Source organism: Eschrichtius robustus, chromosome 3 (genome assembly GCF_028021215.1).
Source record: "Eschrichtius robustus isolate mEscRob2 chromosome 3, mEscRob2.pri, whole genome shotgun sequence".
In the NCBI taxonomy this organism is placed as follows: Eukaryota; Metazoa; Chordata; class Mammalia; order Artiodactyla; family Eschrichtiidae; genus Eschrichtius; species Eschrichtius robustus.
The window spans coordinates 34,529,637-34,548,637 of record NC_090826.1 but is presented as its reverse complement, the minus strand read 5'-3'; the positions used below and the strand labels follow the sequence as shown (position 1 = coordinate 34,548,637).

Below are 19,001 nucleotides of genomic sequence, written 5' to 3'. Positions count from 1 at the left end.
AAGTTTTTGTGTAGATATATGTTTCCCTTGAGTAATACTTAGGAGTGGAATTGCTGGGTCTCAGTTGATTCTTTTTGGGAGAGTCTTGGTCTTATTTACAGGCTGAGGGTGGCGGGAACCGCAGAGGGAGCGGTGAGATATACGGGGGGCGGGGGGGGGGGTGGGGAGAAGGAAGTAGGCGCTGGAGAGAGGCTACTTTCTTCAACATCCCTCACTTCCTCTGTCGGCACAACCTTAATGCCCTAACCTCGCTTCACAACTACTGGACCTTCTGCACACCCATCACACTTGTTGACCAGGGAGAGAATCCAGCACGTGGATAAAGCACCCCTAGACCTGTCGCAGATACGTCCGGGCCAGCGGTTCGTTTTCTGTTGCAGTTCCTAGTTTCGCGGTCTCCTGTGGTTAGAGCCTGGCCCATTCCGGTTTGACTTTTTTTCCCGCAGATTCGTTCACAGGTGAATAAAGACAATTCACCGTGGAGTCTGAGTCTGAATCCTGGTTCTTCAGGTCACCCAAGGCTCTCAGTCGTTCCGGATAAGGAAGGATGCCCAATACCAGCTGTAGGGGATCCAGAACGCCAGCACTCTGCACTTACGCGTTGCCCATCGCAGCCACCGCGCACGCGCCGCTTCTCCGCCAAGGAGGGGGTGGGGAGTAGGCGGGGCGGTTATCTCCCGGACCAATCGGAAGCGAGGGGCCCCGCCCTCCGGGCCGGTGGACCGAGCTTGACCCCGGCGGTGGGCGGAGGAGGCGGGGCCAGCCGTGCGGCCGCGGAGGGGGCGGGGCCCACGGCCTGGAGGCGGGGCTTGGGGCTGTCAGTCCCGCGCCTGCTGCCGCCGCCGCCGCCGCCGCGGTTCCTTACATGTCGTGGCCCCGGTGGCTGCCGGCGCTGCCGACCGCCGTCCGTCGCGCAGGCATCCCGAGCCGCCTCCCGCCGTGCCGGCCCGGCGCGCAGGTAAGGCCGGCCGCGCTGCCGAGCCATCGCGTCCCCCTACTCGGCAGCGGTCCGCCGCGCGGGCGCCCCCTCCGGGCTGTGTCAGCGCCGCGGCTCCCCTTGCCTCCCGGGGGCGGTCCCGGGGGGCGGGACGACCGTCCTCCCCATCCCCCCCACACCTCCGGGCGCCGCGTCTGCAGCCGGGTCCCCGGGCCGCGCCTCCGCATCCTGGCGTGGGGCTGGTCCCGAGCACCCCCCTCTCGGGCCGATTACACAATCGCTGGGGCTGGGGGCAGGGGCCCCTGGGGCCCCTCCCGAGCCTCGGCCCCACACCTGTCCCCGTGCCGCGCTCCCAGGCAGAGGGCAGACAACCAGCGCGACAGCGGGGGCCCGGAAAGTTTCACTTTGTGGTCCGGGTTTGTTGACATCTGAGAGATGCGGAGAGATGGAGGCTGAGCTGCGAGGATGCGCCTTGCGAGCAGCGTTGCCTTTGCCCCGGGGTGGCCCTGGTCCAGGTTTCCTTTCGAGAAGTCCTGCCGAGAGCCCTGCTCTGGGCTGGAGGCTGCTGCAGGGCACACGGGTCTCTCCGCCTGTACGTTAGCGAGCCTAGCCCCTAGCTTGCAGCATTCTGGGGAAAGCTCAGCCCTTCGCTCTTCCCCCTTTCCTAATTGAGCATTGACAGAACGTGTAGACGAATTTACTTAGCATTTCCCTGACACTTTATATTTGTGAGGCGCGTTGCCATCCCTGATTAGTTAATTAACAAGGTGGGAAAGCAAAATAGATCCTGAAACGCATAGCTAATGCCTTTAGTCTAGCAACTCTGAGAACCACTGAGAGCTTTAGGCTGTTTGCGGTGAGAGATGCTTTTGGCCGAGGTGCTGCCGGGAGAGCAATTCAGTGTCTTCTGGTTGCCTGAGAAGGCTTTGGTGATAATGGCAAGGCTTTCTCTGCCTCTCCCTGCTTATACTGTTTATTAAGGGTCGCCAATCTATGGTGGGTTATTTGGGTTTCCTCACTTAAGCAAAGGAGGAATTAGAAGTGTTGCTGACAAAGCAGTTAAGGAAAACAAACAAACAAAAAAACCCCCAAACCCTGAGGTTCAAATAAGTTTGGATAGTTGTCTGCTTTACCAGGTTACCCCTCCTGTGCAGAAAACCTTGGCTTTTCCTGTTCTCTCCCTATCTTCCTGGTAGGACTGTATCCATCTGGGCTGGTGTTACTGGTTCTGCGTTTAGTCCATAGACCTCTTGCTGCCTGTGGTTTACAGACCTGCCTAGGGACATCCTCTAAGAGTGGGCTTAATTAGCACTTTTTTCTGCCCATTAAGCAATACAGCTTGAAATCTCTTGTAATCAGGCACTGTTGTAGTGTTGAATCTTTAATAATGTCTAATTCATTTTAATAGTGTTTCTATAATAATCTTTCTATTAGTATGCCAGTTCTGCAACACCAGTACTTTTAGTATAGAAGCAGCAATTTACTCGAAATATTATCATGGCAAAAACAATTCTTCAACATTTTTGCAGCCTACTTTACTTAGATAATTACCTCTAGAGGCTGTTAAGGTTTTTTATTCTTTGGTGCGGTAGGTGTTACAATGCTTTTGATCTATGAGGTCATTATGAGGTCATTCCTACTTGTAGAGATGATTTCAGTCACGGTGTCACTTAAATATTTTGTGGACTAATAGCATGTGAGTTTCCCCCACATGCTGATTTCTTTTTGAACAAGGAACCGAGTTAAGAAGATTTAGTTTTGATTTGCCAGCTTAAATTTTAAGAAGGATGATATTTACTGTATTTTGGGGACTATATTAGTATTATGATGCTGATTTTATTAGCATAAGTATCAGGCATTGTTTTGGGTGCCTTATAGATGTTAACTTATCTAATTCTCACAACAATCCTATAAGGGAGGTACTATCATTACCCCGGTTTCAGACAATGAAATTGAGGCCCAGTTGATCGACTCAGGTCACATAGTTAAGTAAACGACAGCTAGATCCTAACGTAGGCAGCCTGAGTTCAGAGTCCAAGTACTTAACCACTGTGCTATCCTGCCTCTGTAGGTTATTTTTTTTTCCAGCAAGTATTTATTTCTACCTGCTTCCTGCATACACCCTGCACTGTGGGGAGAAGAGCACTTACAGTTTAATAACAAACACTGGGCTAAGAGTTCTTATTCTGGCCTTAACTCTGTCACCAACTAATCTGTGATTTTGAGGAGGGTACCTGATCTCCCTGCCTCCCATTTCCTCATTGGTGGAATAATAGCAATTGAAGCAGGTGAACTAACTAGCCTTAACCTCCTGGGGAGCTGGAGAGATGAGTCAATGCATGTAAGAATTAAATGTCCTCCTCCCTAAGGCACAGTATAAGATCAAGTATCAGATGAGTGGGGTGTGTGCGCACGCGTATGTGTATGTGTCATGGAGAAGGACTGGAGGGCACACGATGTATGCTTGCCAGTGGCCACCATGCACTGCGCCATGGGAGTGCAGTGGTCGAGAGACTTTATCTTAAATATTTCAGTATTGTTTTATTCTGTTGCCACCAGCATCATTCCATTGCAATTAAAAAAAATAAAAGACAAGCAGAAAAGAAGTCATGCTGTGGAAGTGGGGTAATCATGTGCTGGACAATGCAGGAGCATTCGTGGAGGACCATTTGGCATCACTTTGCAGGAGGCTTGGGGTCAGATGATGGCAGGACCTGGATGGCAGGACCTGAATGGTGGATCCAGGAGTTCCCAGCATCGTGGCAAGTCAGGGTTGAAAGGAAACTTTAAGGTCACTGCATCTAACAGCCTCCACCCCTTTCTCCCTTCACCGTCGATACAATGGATGAATCCCCCACGTGTGCATACCCGTTTCACTCAGTGCTTATCCTGCTCCTGCTCAGACACCTCCTGAGCCATCCATTTGGTGTGTTTCACAAATCGTGCACAGAAGAAGCTGGGATTGTATCCAGTTATAGGGAACGAGAAACCGCAGAAGGATTCTGGGCCCTTCTGGATTGTGCTCTTGGAAGATCAACATCTGTGTGAAACCTGGATTAGAGGGGAAACTCTAAACCAGGGAGACAAGTTAGGAGGCCTTGGCCAGAATCTAGGACTGAGGGGATCCAGACTGAGACAGGTGGTGGCCTGGGATTGCAGAAGTAACGGACCCCGAAAGACAGAATCCCCTGTACCCAGCATCTGCCTGTCGGCAAGCGCCAGAGAGGAGGAACGTGTCAACATCTCTCTGGGGTCAGGGGGGGCGTTGGGAGTGGAGCTGGGAAGTCCAGTGCTGTGGGGAGGAGAGACAGCTTTGTATGTATATCCCCCAAAGCTGAATAACAGACTGTGGCTAGTGTAAGCCCTGTGCAGACTGGAAAGCAGATTTTCTTTCTTTTCAAGAGGGGAGTGTACCATGGGAAACTCCCTCTGCCTAACGAAGAAATAGAATAGTATTTCTCCTTGGGTGTTGTAACCTCTCACACTGCTTTTTTAGCCTTGTGTTTTGCTTCTTGGCCATCATGGGAATCTGGTGGTGTTTGAAGCCATACCAGGAGGACGTGATGCTTCTGATTTCACTGGGAAATCTTCTTTGGGGGCTTCCGTTCTCCAGTGATACCTGTTGAGTGTGTGCTGTAGAGCCAGCACACCTCATGGGGAGCGCTCAGAGAGGCATTAGGAGTTTTTCTTTCCAATGAGGATTGCATGGCACGTCAGAGAAGGCTTGGCATGAAATGGTTACCACATTGACTGGAAAACAGGATAATTTGGAGGAAACAAATAAGATTTACACAGGAAGCCACAAAGACTGAAGAAATAGTTGAGAGCATTGTAAGTTCATTTTTCTCTTGTTCCTGTATGTGTTTCTGGCTTAGGATGCGACATTTCTTCAGTTCTGTATTCATATTTACAAATTTATAAGTTGAAATACTTTGTCTAATAGTGTATGTGGAAATAAACTGTATAATCTCATTTTTTTTTGCCAGGACAATATTGGCCTTGGTTTTCCACTATCTTTTAGACTAGTGGTTTTCAACCAGGGGTGATTTCGCCTCCTAGGGAACACTTGGCAATGTCTGGAGACATTTTTGGTTGTTGTGACTGGGGACAGCATACCTGCTACCAGCATCCAGTGGGTAGAGACCAGGGAAGCTGCTGAATATCCCACAATGCACAGGATGGCCCCCCAAACAAGGAATTGCTCAGACTGAAATGCTCATAGGGTTGAGGTGGAAAAACTCCACTTTAGATGTTAAAAAAATTTCTTATTAGGAGCATATTGAGGCTAGAGGGAAGAGGAAGAAGAGGGAAATACAAAGTGTTCCTTGAGTCCTTGCAAGTGATAACAGCACCCTCCCTTCTGACAGGCAGGAGGGAGAAGCAGCTAAACAAGCCTCCGGAACACAGGCGTTCGTCTGCCACCCAGGAGCTATTTCCATAACTGGATTGCTCAACACGGTAGTTTGGAACAGGAAGTAGAGGCCGTTGGAGTGGGAGGAGGCTGTCAGGGTAATTTGTGGAGGCACAAGGGTTTATAGGCCAAGAAGGGAAGCTGGATCCTGCCAGAATAATTCTGAAAAGTTCTAGGAAATTTTTCTAAAGGTGGTTTTGTTGAGGACACCGCGTGTAATGCTTCAAAGACACAATCTCTGTCCCGGGAGTACAGGAACCCTGTAGGCTGTCGATCTGAGCACTTCCCAGATTCTTCTGTGTCTAGACATAGAGTGGAGAGTGAAGAGCGCTTGGTTTTGTATTCAGGTTGTAGCTGTGTCCTCCTGCAACCTTTCTTTCAAAACTTTTATATTATGGAAAATTTTATCATGCCTTTCTATGGTGAGGGCAACTCCTAGTCTATTAATAAGAGTTATCTACTCTGTGCCTCTATTATGCACCAAGCACTTTACTTATATTGATTCCATTCCTTAGAACCTTTCTAGGTAGGAATTAGTATTCCCAGGTTGCAGATGAGGAAACTGAGTTTTGGAGAAGTTAAGGAAAGCTAAGAGGTAGCATTGGGTTTTAACACAGCTTGTTTGATTCCAAAGCCCTAATTCTTTCCATTAAGCCTTGTCTCTCATGGGTAAAATTGCTGGGAGTTTGTACCAGGACTGGTAGAGAAGATGAAGGCAGGTACTGTGAAAGGGGACCGAGAGTTCTGGTTCCCCCAGCTAATGAAATCTTCTCATTGAACCCCCTGGGAAACATTGCTCTTGAGGGTGATAAATTACCTGTGTCCTATTTTTGAGCTGACTGTATAAAACAGAATTGCACACGGGTAGCCCTGAACCAAATTTGGTTAGCAGATGTGTTTTATTTGGTCTGCACAGTGTTTTATTTTTTAAAAATTGGATTAGTTGAAAGTGGGAGATTTCACACTGCAATTTCCAAATTGCCACATTTCTTGGTTTCTCTTGAACCATCAGAAGATCTGGCAACTCCGGGTCCACATTCCTCCTTGGCAGTAGTTAGTTATAGTAGCCACCCCTCTTTGGATGTAGCAGAGACTCCCTAGTTTGCCATCTTTACCATCCTGCCCTCTTCACTCATTTATATCACTTGCCAGGACTCTGAAGGCATTTGTTAGAGGCACCCTTGTAGAAGTCACGCCCGTTCTCTCTGCCAGTGTCAGGGATGTGTTAGTGGAGGCTTGTTCTGTATCTGAATTAAAGATCCCCAGCATCTTTTCCATTTGTAAAGAGCCTGGAGAGGGTGACTCTGCTTGGCATGTGAACAGACCCCACCCACCGTCTATCCCCCAACAATGGCTAATTGGATTCTGGAAGGGTTCTTGGACTAAGGCAGACCAATCTGATATTTGGGATTTAGACACCACGCTGAGGAACTTCAGGTGGAAGGACTTGTAGACTCAGGCTAAAAATGGTGATGTTGGAGGTGGCTGAGTGAGCAGAGAAGCTGGACAGCAAGTAGTGAGAGACGGTGTGGCAGCAGAGATGGAGGAGCTGCCCAGTCTCTGCTTTCACTGTACTTCCTGCAATTGGGTTCCTCTGTAGCCACAGCATTCATTCAGTGACATTTATTGTGCACTTACTATAATGCCAAGCACCATTTAGATGCTTGTGATATATCAGTGAACAAAAACAGACAAAGGCCCTGTTCTCATAGAGCTTATATCTTGGTGGGGGAAAGCAAACAACGCCAAACAAAGAAGCAAGTAAGTATAAAATACGTAAGGTGGTGATAAGTGCCAAGACGAGAAATAAACTGGGTAAGGAGACATGGAGTGGATGTGCGGGGTAGTGATGCTGTGTGAGAGAGGTTGTTCAGGGAGGACCTCCCGACATAGTGATATTTGAGCAGAGATGTGAATGAAGTGAGGAGTGAGCCATGAGGGAACCTAGGGGTGGAGCAGTTTAGCAAGTGCAAAGGTCCTGAGGTGTGAGTATGCTTGACCTGTTTAGAGAACAACAAGGAGAATATGGTGGCTGGAATGTAACAATCATGGGAGAAGGGGAGGGGGAGGGAATTAGAGCCTCACAGCCATGCTAAAGACTTTGGATTTTATTCTAGTGAGGTAGGAAGCCATTGGAAGATTTTGAACATAGGTGGCATGATCTGGCTTATGTCTTAAAAATGTAAATGTTGCTGTTTACAATGGCTAAGACATGGAAGCACCCTAAACGTCCATTGGCAGATGAATGGATAAAGAAGATGTGGTACATATATACAATGGAATATTACTCAGTCATAAAAAAGAATGAAATAATGCCATTTGCAGCAACATGGATGGACCGAGAGATTATCATACTAAGTGAAGTAAGTCAGAAAGAGAAAGAAAAATATCATATTTTATCACGTATATGTGGAATCTAAAATATGACACAAATGAACTTATTTATAAAACAGAAACAGACTCATAAACGTAGAAAGCAAACTTATGGTTACCAAAGGGGAACAGGGGTGAGGGGAGGGATAAATTAGGAGTTTGGGATTAGCAGATACAAACTACTATATATAAAATAGATAAACAACAAGGCCCTACTGTATAGCACAGGGAACTATATTCAATATCTTGTAATAACCTATAATGGAAAAGAATCTGAAAAAGGATATATATATATACATATTCTCAGTGTAACAGAATCACTTTGCCGTACACCTGAAACTAACGTAACATTGTAAATCAATTATATTTCAATTAAAAAAAATAAATGTAAATGCTGTATGGGAATAGACTGCAAGGCAGCTAAGGTGTATTCAGGACAACTAATTAGGAGGCTATGCAATAGTCCAGATAAAATACAATGGTGGCTAGGACTAGGGTAGAGATGGAGGTGGTGAGAAGTGGACAAGATCTGAATATATTTTGAAGGTGGAGTTGACAGGAATTAATGATGTATTTTTGTACTGGATATGAGAGAGAGGAGTCAAGATGATTCCAACCTTTGTGTATAAACATTATTGCAATAGTTGGCATTTCCCCCTCTCTTCCTTGAAAATATTTAGAAGCAACAAGGAAGGTGAAAAAATAATAATGAAAATTTTGCAAACCCCATTTCCAGCAAAATTAGGAGAGAAATTTAATCTGTAGACTTCAAAATGTGTGTAAAGACTGTCCCAAATAGATGAGATCAGGTAGAAGCCACGTGGGGAGAACTGAAGGGAGGCAGCACAGAGATGGCGAGAGAGACCAGCAGCAGTAGATCTTAGAAAGTACCAGAAAAGTCATATTCTTTAAGGTGAAAAGTGCACCCTGATGTGAAAAAGCTATATCCCTTGCTTACAGCAATTGTTGTGAAAACTGGATGTACAGCTGGTAGAAGAAACCCTCCTGGCATAGTTTGATTCAAAGTTGTGAAAGAAGAAGTGTTGTATAAAGAATCACATAGGCAAGGTGCCATATATGTAGGAAGTATTCTGTCTCTTTGGCAGCAAGGAAAAAAGAGAGTCTTTGGGTTGTAAAATACTTCCAGGAATGAAATATTATAAAAGAGGTAAATAAGTGGGTATATGTGAATGTAGGAAAAATTGGCTTTAAGGTAGTTCCAGGTTGCTGGTGTTCCCTGCCCCTTCCCCTCCCCTGATACCTGGCAGAATCAAAGATGAATCTTCTCTAAAGGAAAGCATCTTCCTAATTTTCCAAGGCCAATGAGCAGTATAGTCAGAAAGAACAAAGCACATGAGGAAACAAAACATGATGAGAGAACTAGCAGATGTAACTGATAGAAAGAAAAAAAAAAGACTCACAAATTCTTTATGTATTTAATCAGAGACAAATAACTATGTTTATTATGTTCATAGAAATAAAAGCAAGCTTGAAAATATTTTCAGGGAATGGGTAACAGTTAAAAGCGACTTGGCAGGTTTGAAAAAGACCAAATAGAACTTCTAGAAATAAAAATATAAAACTGAAATTTAAAAACTTAATGGATTACCATTAGGTAACATATTCGATAAAATCAAAGAGAGATTAGTGAATTGGATGATACATGATAAGAAATTATCCAAAATGCTGCATAGGGAGACAAAAATACAGAAAATATGGAAGAGAGGTTAAAAGACATGGAGGATAGATCAACTATACTTCAATACATTTTAAGAAAAAGACATGGAGGATAGAATGAGAAGTTCTAATGTACATTTAATTGGAGTACAAAAAGGCAAGGGAGAATGGGTAGAAGCAACTATTTGATGAGATAATGACTGACATTTTTCCAGAATCAGTAAAACATATCAAGCCAAAAATTCACAAGCAGAGCACCAAAGGCAAAGAGAAAATTCTAAGAACATCCAGAAAAAAAGGCACATTGCCTTGAAAAGTGATTTACACACTTCCCAATACCAACAATGGAAGCCAGAAGACAGTGGAATGATTTCCATAGTGAAGTAGCTGATAGCCTAGAATTCTATGCACAGAGAAAATATCTTTCAAGAAAATGGCAGTGTAAAGACATTTCTATATAAAGAAAACGTAGAGTTTGCCAACACTTTGTGAGTTTGCCTCCCTAAAGGGAATCTTCACTGATTTTTCCTTTAGGCATAAGGAAAGTGACTCCAGTGGTAAAAGCTGAGAGCTAGTAAGGGATGAAGTATTTTAAAAAGAGGTAAATATGTGGGTAAATGTAAATGTAGGAAAAATGAAATATAAAATAGAATTTTAATATCTTATGCATTAAAATATAGAGAATTGAAAATAAGACAACAATGGCATACAAGTTAAGAAAGGAGTCTAGCATCCTGATATTACCTGGAAGGAGAGTAAAGATTAATAGTCATTCTTAGACTAATAAGTTAACAATGTATATTGTATTTTCTAGAATAACCAGGGAAAGAATAGAAGCAGAGCGTATAACATCACAGCCAGTCAAGAAAGACTTATCTATAACAAAACTGTAGAGAGAATGAAAGTGAAAGGATGGGCTACTGTCAAAACAATAAGCACAATATCAGATAAAGCAGATGTTATGGTTAAAAACATCACTAGGGGTAAAAAATTATTTTCACCAGGAAAAATATCAGTTTGAAATATTAAATATATGTTAATAACATAGCATAGTATATAAAGGGAAGGATGACAGAACTATAAGGAGCAATAGAAATATCCGCAATCATAGCTAAGACATTTTAAAGAAGAACTAGATCAGAGGACTTGCTCTATGGATATCAAGTCTTATAATAAAGCTATAGTAATAACAACAGAGTGAAATTGATTCAAGAATAACCAAACAATCCAACAGAACAAAATAGGGAGCCCAGAAACAAACCTGTGCATTTATGGACTCTTTATGTATTGCAAAGTATGCATTACAGTTTAACACTGAATTTTCCAATAAATGGGTACTGCGACTCATGGATATGCATATGGAAAAACATCATCTGACTATCGTATACAATACACGAAAATCAATTTCAAGGGGATTTAAAAACTTAAACATGAAAGGAAAAACTATAAACATTTTGATAATACAAGAGAATACCTTCATGATCCCTGCATGGGAAGGACTTCTTAAGTAAGTTGCAAAAAGCAAACTTAACTTAAGAAAGGATTGAGAAAATTGATTACATTAAAAGTAAGAATTTATTTTAATTAAAAGCTACTATGAAAAAAGGTAATAATTAATTACAGCACTGGAAAAGAAATATCTGAGCTTCACAAGGACAGACACTATGTCTATATTATTCATCACTGTACCCCAGCACCTTGCAGAGTACCTAAAACCAAAGCTTCAGCACCCAGGGTACTATATACTAAGTACTTACAACCATTCCCAAATGATGAAGCTCCCTACAGAGCAGAATCCACATCATAAACCACAAACATTATTCCTTTACTGCTTTCTTCTGCTGCTGTTCATTCTTTAGAAAATAAGAGGAGAGAAAATAGGGGTGGTAGCTTAACCAGCCCATTGTTTAAAAATATTCAGTGTAGAAACTATTTGTTTAGGGTTGGGCAGATTGCTGAGAAGATTATATAGAAATATGAAACAAGGATTCTTCCTGGAGGAATTTACACTCTAGTTGGGAGATTGGCAAATAGGAAAAGATACTTGACAAATCTGGACCATTTAAAAAAATATTATTTATGCTGTAAAGTATATAGGAGGACAGAGATGACACTGCCAGATGTGATCGTTGGGAAGGATATCATGGAGGAAGGAAGATTTGATCTGTGTATTGAAGGAGGGTAAATTTATGGATAGGAAGAGAGAAAGGGAGAATGTATTCTAGGGGAGGAATGAGGATGAAACGTGCTTTGTAGGCAAGAAAAATTTAAGGTGCTTTGGGGGAACAGGCCCATATGACCAGAGTAGAAGGAGACAGATTATAAGTATAGATTCTTTCAGAATAAATATGAGTGAATAGCTGGAATTTTTTTTTTTAAAGAATCATAGTGATGTAAACATAAAAGTCCTACTACTTATGAAAAGTGTATCCATAGGTAAAGTAATTAAACCCCTTTGGTGTTGGCAGAGGAATTGTAATCAATAATTGTGGTGGACATCTGTGGATTCTGATGCCCAGCAGCATTCACTCTTTTCCTGTTTGTGGGACCCCAGCCTCCAAGGATGAGTCACCCACAGAGGAGAGCATAGCAGAAAAATGGAGAGAAACTGCATCTAAGTGACATTATTGGAGTCAAACCTGGTTTTCCTTTCATTGCTGAAGTTGATTTGAGTTGGGTTGTCTTTTTTTTTTTTTGTTAGTTAATTAATTAATTAATTAATTTATGGCTGTGTTGGGTCTTCGTTTCTGTGCGAGGGCCTTCTCTAGTTGCGGCGAGCGGGGGCCACTCTTCATCGCGCTGCGCGGGCCTCTCACTATCGCGGCCTCTCTTGTTGCGGAGCACAGGCTCCAGACGCGCAGGCTCAGTAGTTGTGGCTCACGGGCCCAGTTGCTCCACGGCATGTGGGATCCTCCCAGACCAGGGCTCGAACCCGTGTCCCCTGCATTGGCAGGCAGACCCCCAACCACTGCGCCACCAGGGTAACCCAGGTTGTCTGTTAATTGGAATTAAAAGAATCAAAACTGACACAAGAACAGACAAAAAGATCAGGAGTACAGAGTGGAGAATTCAGAAACAGGCTCATATACATATGAGAATTCCACCTTACTGGATACTCCTCTGTCTTCTTTGCTATGGATCCTCTCTTCCCAATTTCTGAAGCTAGAGTATCTCAGGGCTCAGGCTTCATTCCTAGATGAATTTATCCTGTCCTGTAGTATTAAATATCTATTTGCGTGACTCCTAAGTTTGTATTTCTGGTTTTCATCATTCTTCTGAGATTCAGACCCATATATTCACTTGCCCACTTCCATTCTCACTTGGGTGTCTAAGAGGATCTGAAACTTAACATGTCCTGATTCCCAACCTCCCCTCCTCCAAACCTGCTCCCTTCCTGAAAAGGCCCCTAGAATGGCACCACCATCTTTTTGCTCAGGCCAAAAACCTAGGAGTTATCTTTGAGTCTTCTCTTTCCTGTAACTCCCACATTTAGGCCATCAGCAAGTCCCCTTCAAACTTTTTTGACTCCACCTTCAAAATATAGCCTGGATCTGACGACTTCTCCTTACCTCTGCGGTTCCCACCACAGTCCAAGCCATAACCATCCTTCGCTTGGATTATTTCAATAGCTCCTAACTGACTTCTATACTTCCATTTCTTCCTCTTACGGTCTCTTCTACACACATTTGTTAGAGAGGTCTTTCAAAACATGTCAGATCATGTTACTTGCCTGTTCAAAGCCATTGTTTTCCCATTACATTTAGAATATCCCAAATCATTACCATGGTCTGTAGGTCACTACATTATCTGGCCCCTGCCTAGGTTTCTAAATGCATCTCTGCTTCTCTCCTTCTCACTCACTCTGCTACAGTCTCACTGGCCTTTTTGCTCTGCCTGGAACATGCCAAGTACCTTTCTGCTGTGGGGCCTTTATACTTCTTCCTTCTGGTCTTTTTATGGATCATTCCCTCACATCATTCAGGTCTCTGATCAGATATGACCTCATCAAGTTGACCCTTCTCTATTATATGTAAAACAGTTCTTCCCCTTCCTCCTCTTCAGACCCTTGTCTGGTATATTCTTCAGAACCCTTATCATTATCTTGTTTATTATCTGTTTTCTTCACTAAATGTAAACTTCATGAAGCAGGAATGTTGTCTTGTTTAATGCTATGTTCCCAGCATTGGAATAATGACTGAATCATAGTTTGAGCCAATACATATTTTTGAATGACTGATTAAATGAAATTCATATATAATAGAGGTAGCATATGTATCATTTTGTAAGATTTATTATTCAACAAGTGATTTTGGGAAAAAATGGTTAGACGTTTAAAGATGAAATGGATTATTAATAAGAGGATATTATGGGCAGTTTTATGCCAAAATATTTGACAATTTAGATGAAATAAACAAATTCCTTAAAAAACCAAAACTAACACAAGAGGAAATAGAAAATCTGAATGGAGCTATATCCATTAAAGAATTGAATTCATTCTTAAAGACCTTCCCACCAAACAGATAAACAATCAAACAAAGAGACTCTAGGCTTAGATGGTCTTTCTAGTAAAGTCTTCAAGATGTTTAAAATAATTCTCCAGAGAATAGAAAAAGAGGTAACATGTCTCAGCTCATTCTCAAGAAAAACCTTTTTACCAAACCTTGACAAGGACATTACGAGAAAAGAAAATTAAAGATCAAACTCTCTCATGGACATAGGTAGAGAAATCCTAAACAAAATATAATCAACATTAATTAAACAATACATAAAAAGGGTAATGCATCATAACCAGGTGGGATAGGTTTCAGGAATTCAAGAGTAGTCAAAATAAGGCAAGGTAATTCCCCACAATAACAGAATAAAGAGAAAAAGAATATAGTCATCTCAATAGATGCAGAAAAATAATTTTATAAAACTCAATATTGATTCATGACTTAAAGTCTTAGTAAAGGAAATTCCTTAATCTGATGAGTATCTACAAATAGCTTAAAGCAAACATCATACTTAATGGTGAAATGTTGAAAGCTTTCTCCGTGGGATGTCTGCTATCACCACTTCTATATAACATTGCATTAGAAGTTCTAGTCATTGCAGCAAGGCCAGAGAAAGAAATAAAAGGCATATGGATTGGAAAGTAAGAAATAAAACTGTCATTATTAGGAGGTAACATGATTGAGTATTTAGAAAATCCAAAAGAATCTATAGATAAACTATTGGAATTATTAAGTAAGTTTAGCAAGGCTGCTGAATACAAGGTCAATATATAAAAATCAATTGTACTCAATATACTAGTAACAAAAATGCAAAATGAAAATTTAAAAATGATACCATTTACCTCAAAACACATCAGATTTATAGGAATAAATATAATAAAGATGTACAAGATTTCTACACTGAATACAAGAAGACATATTGAGAGAAATTAAATGAGACTTAAATAGATGGAGAGATATACCATGTTCATAGACTGGATGACTCAATATTGTAAAGATGTCAATTTCCCCCAAATCTATCTGTAAATTATGCACACCATTCAAAATTCCAGTAGGCTTTTAAAATGGACATTAACCATCTGATTATAAAATTTGTATGGAAAGGAAAAGGGCCAAAATTAGCCAAAATAATCATGAAGAATAAGAACAAAGTTGAGAGAACTTCCACTGTCAGATATCTAGACTAATTATAAAGCCATAGTGTTAAGACAGTGTGGTGTATGCGCCAGAATAGACAAATGGCCCAACGGAACATGGTAGACGGTTTAGGAAGAGACCCTCAGCTGATCACTGATTTACAACAAAGGTGACACCAAAATGTAGTAGAGAAAGGATGTCTTTTCAGTAAATGGTGCTGATTCAATTTAATAGCCATGTGAAAAAAATGAGTCTTGACCCCCTTCCTCAAACCATTCACAAAAATTAATTCCAGATGCATTGTAGATCTAAATATGGTAGTAAGACAATAAAGCTCTTAGAAGAAAATGTAAGAGAATGTCTGCAGCCTTAGAATGGGCAAGACACCAAAGCACTAACTATAAAGAAAAATATTGATAAACTAAATTAGATTGAAATTAAGAACTTCTCATCATCAAAAGACATCATTAAGAGAATGAAAGGACAGCCACAGAGTGGAAGATACTGCAAAGAACTACAAATCAATAAGAGAAAGACAAATAGCCTAATAGAAAAATGGAAAAAAACTTGAATAGACACTTCACACAGAGGATGTTCAAATGGTCAATAAAAGGTACGCAACTTCACTAATTCTCAGGGAAATGCAAATTAAAACTATGATAAGTATGTCTACCTATATTTACCAAAATGGCTAAAATTAAAAAGTCAGGCAATACCAAGTGTTGACAAGAACATGGAACAATTGGACTCTCATATATTGTTGGTGGGAGTGTAAACTGATACAACTACTTTGGAAAACTGGTAGTATCTACTAAAGCTGAACACTCTATACCCTCTACCTTAAATTCCACTCCTAGGTATGTACCCAACAGAAATGTATATATATGATTACCAAAAAACACATATAAGAATGTTCATAGCATTCATATTATTCATAATAGCCTTAAACTGGAAGCAACCCAAATGTCCAAAGACAGTAGAATGGATAAGTAAATCATAGTATTGATATATTCATACTATGGTAATATATATAGGAATGAGAATAAGTAATCTATAACTACATGCAAAAATGTGGACGAATCTCACAAGTATAATGCTGAGAAAAAGAAGCCAGACACCAAAACAGGCAGAACTAATATCTGGGGATATAAACCAGGATAGTGGTTACCCAGGGGAGGTGATGAGTGGGAGGGGAAATTAAGGGGACTTCTGCCATGTGGGTTGTGTTCTGGCTCTTGAACTGGATGGTGTGGTACACGGGGGAGTTTACTTGTGAAAATTCATCAACCTGTACATTTATGTTTTGTACACTTCTCTGTATGTATCTTATACTTCATTAAAATGTTTACTTAAAGCAACCTGGATCTTTACTTCATTTCTTAAACCAAAGGAAATTGTAGCTAGACTTAATATTTAAATATAAAATGGAAGTTCCACCATTAAAAATAGGTGAACATTTTTATGATCTTGGAACCATAAATTGGACTGTATAAAATTAAAATTTTCTTTGAAAAGCAAAATTCAAAGAAATTGAATTCAAATTGGTAGAAAATATACCAAAATGTCAACATTGGCTATCTCTTGGGGATGGGATTACTAATGATTTTCATTTTATTTTTATATTTCTTTGTATTTTCCAAATCCCCTACAATAAGTGTGTGTTGATTTAATAATCAAAAGATACTAATTAGGGCTTTCAAATTCTGTCTGTGTTTTACCAGCTTCACAATAATGAACAAACTCCTAGTGAAGGCATCTCTTTCCATCCTTCCTGCCTGTCTGTCCATCTTTATCTGCCACTCACCTTCCACATGCATCCTGCCTTTCATTTTTCTACGGAACACTGATACTTTCTCATTGGAAGTAATTTAAACGAAATAGAGCATATAGAGAAAAAGCATGGAAGTCCCCTTCCCAATTCCACTGCTTCCCAACATCTTCTGTACCTTTGCTCACATATGTATGTCCATGTACAAATACAGTCTTTTTTTAAAACATAAATGGGATACTTGCTCCCTACTTCTTTTTTTTTCTTTAATAAATTTATTTATTTATTTATTTTTGGCTGCATTGGGTCTTCATTGCTGTGCACGGGCTTTCTCTAGTTGCAGTGAGTGGGGGCTACTCTTCGTTGCGGTGCGTGGCCTTCTCACAGCCATGCCTTCTCTTGTTGCAGAGCATGAGCTCTAGGTGCGCAGGCTTCAGTAGTTGTGGCACATGGGCTTCAGTAGTTGTGGCTCGCAGGCTCTAGAGTGCAGGCTCAGTAGTTGTGACGCTCGGGCGTAGTTGCTTCGTGGCATGTGGGATCTTCCCAGATCAGTGCTTGAACCTATGTCCTCTGCATTGGCAGGCGGATTCTTAACCACTGTGCCACCAGGGAAGCCCTGCTCCCTACTTCATAACCACATTCTATTACTTGCTGTTCCTTGAACTGTTCATGCTGTTTCACCCCTACATGACTAGCCAACAGCCCCTTTTACCCTTTCCTCTAGTCCCTGTGCAAACAGCAATTACAGCATCTAATTATTTGATGCTTTTACTAAGGACTTTGGAGGTGAGAAGTTCAAAAGGGACAAAGCATGAAAGGAAAGCAGACAGAGCCATAGCCATGTGGGCAGCTGAAGGACGATGGGGAAGGTGGCAGGATACTATTTCCAGTTATTCACTGAGGTTTTTGTCCCTTTGGTTCCTTTTAGTTATGGCACATTCCCCTGCCTAGGCAGCTAGGGCATTTCACATTCATTGCCTCAAGGGACAAGTGACATAGTGGAATTCAGAAATCAATGCTTGGCTCTTGCATTTCCAAAGCCTGGTCCTCGTGGGGGCACCAAAGAACTCAGTGCGTAGACAGCAGATTTAGAAGGATGCCTGATGAGTAAGAGAAGTGCTCTTCAGACATCCCCGCTCCCAGTGGTGTAATGGTGCCCTTGGTGAGGGGAGGGGTGTGGTGGAGGGGAAGGAGGGGAGAAAGATGTTTGAGGCCCCTGAGGAGGCAGGCTGTGCCCTGTGTCTAGGCTGAGTCCTGAAGGGCAGTGAGTGCAAACCCCTCACAAGCCTGGGGAACCAGAGTGCAGAGGAAACCTGTGGCCCTGCGTTTAGGCAAAGCCCAGGGAGGAGGTATGACTCGAGTTCGCATCACGAATATGGCCCTGGAATATTCAAGTAGAAATGGCCTCAAATCCTACAGAGGCAGAGAAGCCCCCCAGCCCCACCCCAGCACTTCCCAGAGCCCTTGCACAGCACAGGGGGAGGAAAGTGCTCCCAGAAGGGGTGTGGAAGACTTGGAGGTTGGCTTAGAGAGTGGCTGAGGAAGCCTTGTGGTCGGGAGAGGCGGTCTGCATGATACCTGGAGTGGACCCGTGATCCAAGCTGGAGAGGGGAGAGGAGGTGTGGGCAGGGGCTGGGGGGTGGGGGATAACTTGGAGGATCAGGTGCCTCTCTGCCTCTGGCACCTTGGCACTCACTAAGGAAGGCCCTGGAATTTAGATATTACACTAGGAAGATGGGGCTGGGGAGAGACTTTGAATTGCATGTAACTACCAGAAGGAGGATTTCAATACACATCAGATTATTAGAGAACAGTAAAGCTGTATTCCTTACACACTTGAGTTTGAGAACTGAGAGTTGTCTCCATTACAGATAGAAGAGAAGAGATCCAGTTTTATTTCTTTGCTTTGGTGGTGGTGCTGTCGGGTTTTGATGTAATTGGCCATGATCCCAGGGATTTCCTTAAGTATGGTCTGTGGAGGCTGTCTCACTTCTGCCCTGCTTTGCTGCTTTGGGGGGCTGCCAGGGACCTTTGGAGGCCAACAGAGGCCTGGCAGTCACAGATGTGTTTACCGTCACATCTGTACGTGAGCAAAGTAGGGAAAGATGAAATCAGCAGAATGGGACCTTTCTAAACAAGAGTATATAGGAACCCAGCCTGGAACACATTTAAAGTCAATGCTGAATAATCCAAGAGATGCAAATG

General features: G+C 42.3%; 1 protein-coding gene across 3 annotated transcripts in view; it reads left to right on the top strand.

The window, feature by feature from the left end:
* Nucleotides 1–807: 807 nt before the first annotated feature.
* The window catches only part of HIVEP3 (HIVEP zinc finger 3), a 495,837-nt gene continuing 477,643 nt past the window's right edge, over nucleotides 808–19,001 (top strand). For all 3 annotated transcript variants that reach the window (XM_068539651.1, XM_068539654.1, XM_068539650.1), the window contains exon 1: nucleotides 808–958. The gene's annotated coding sequence lies outside the window, so the exon portion shown is untranslated. The remainder of the gene's footprint in view (nucleotides 959–19,001) is intronic.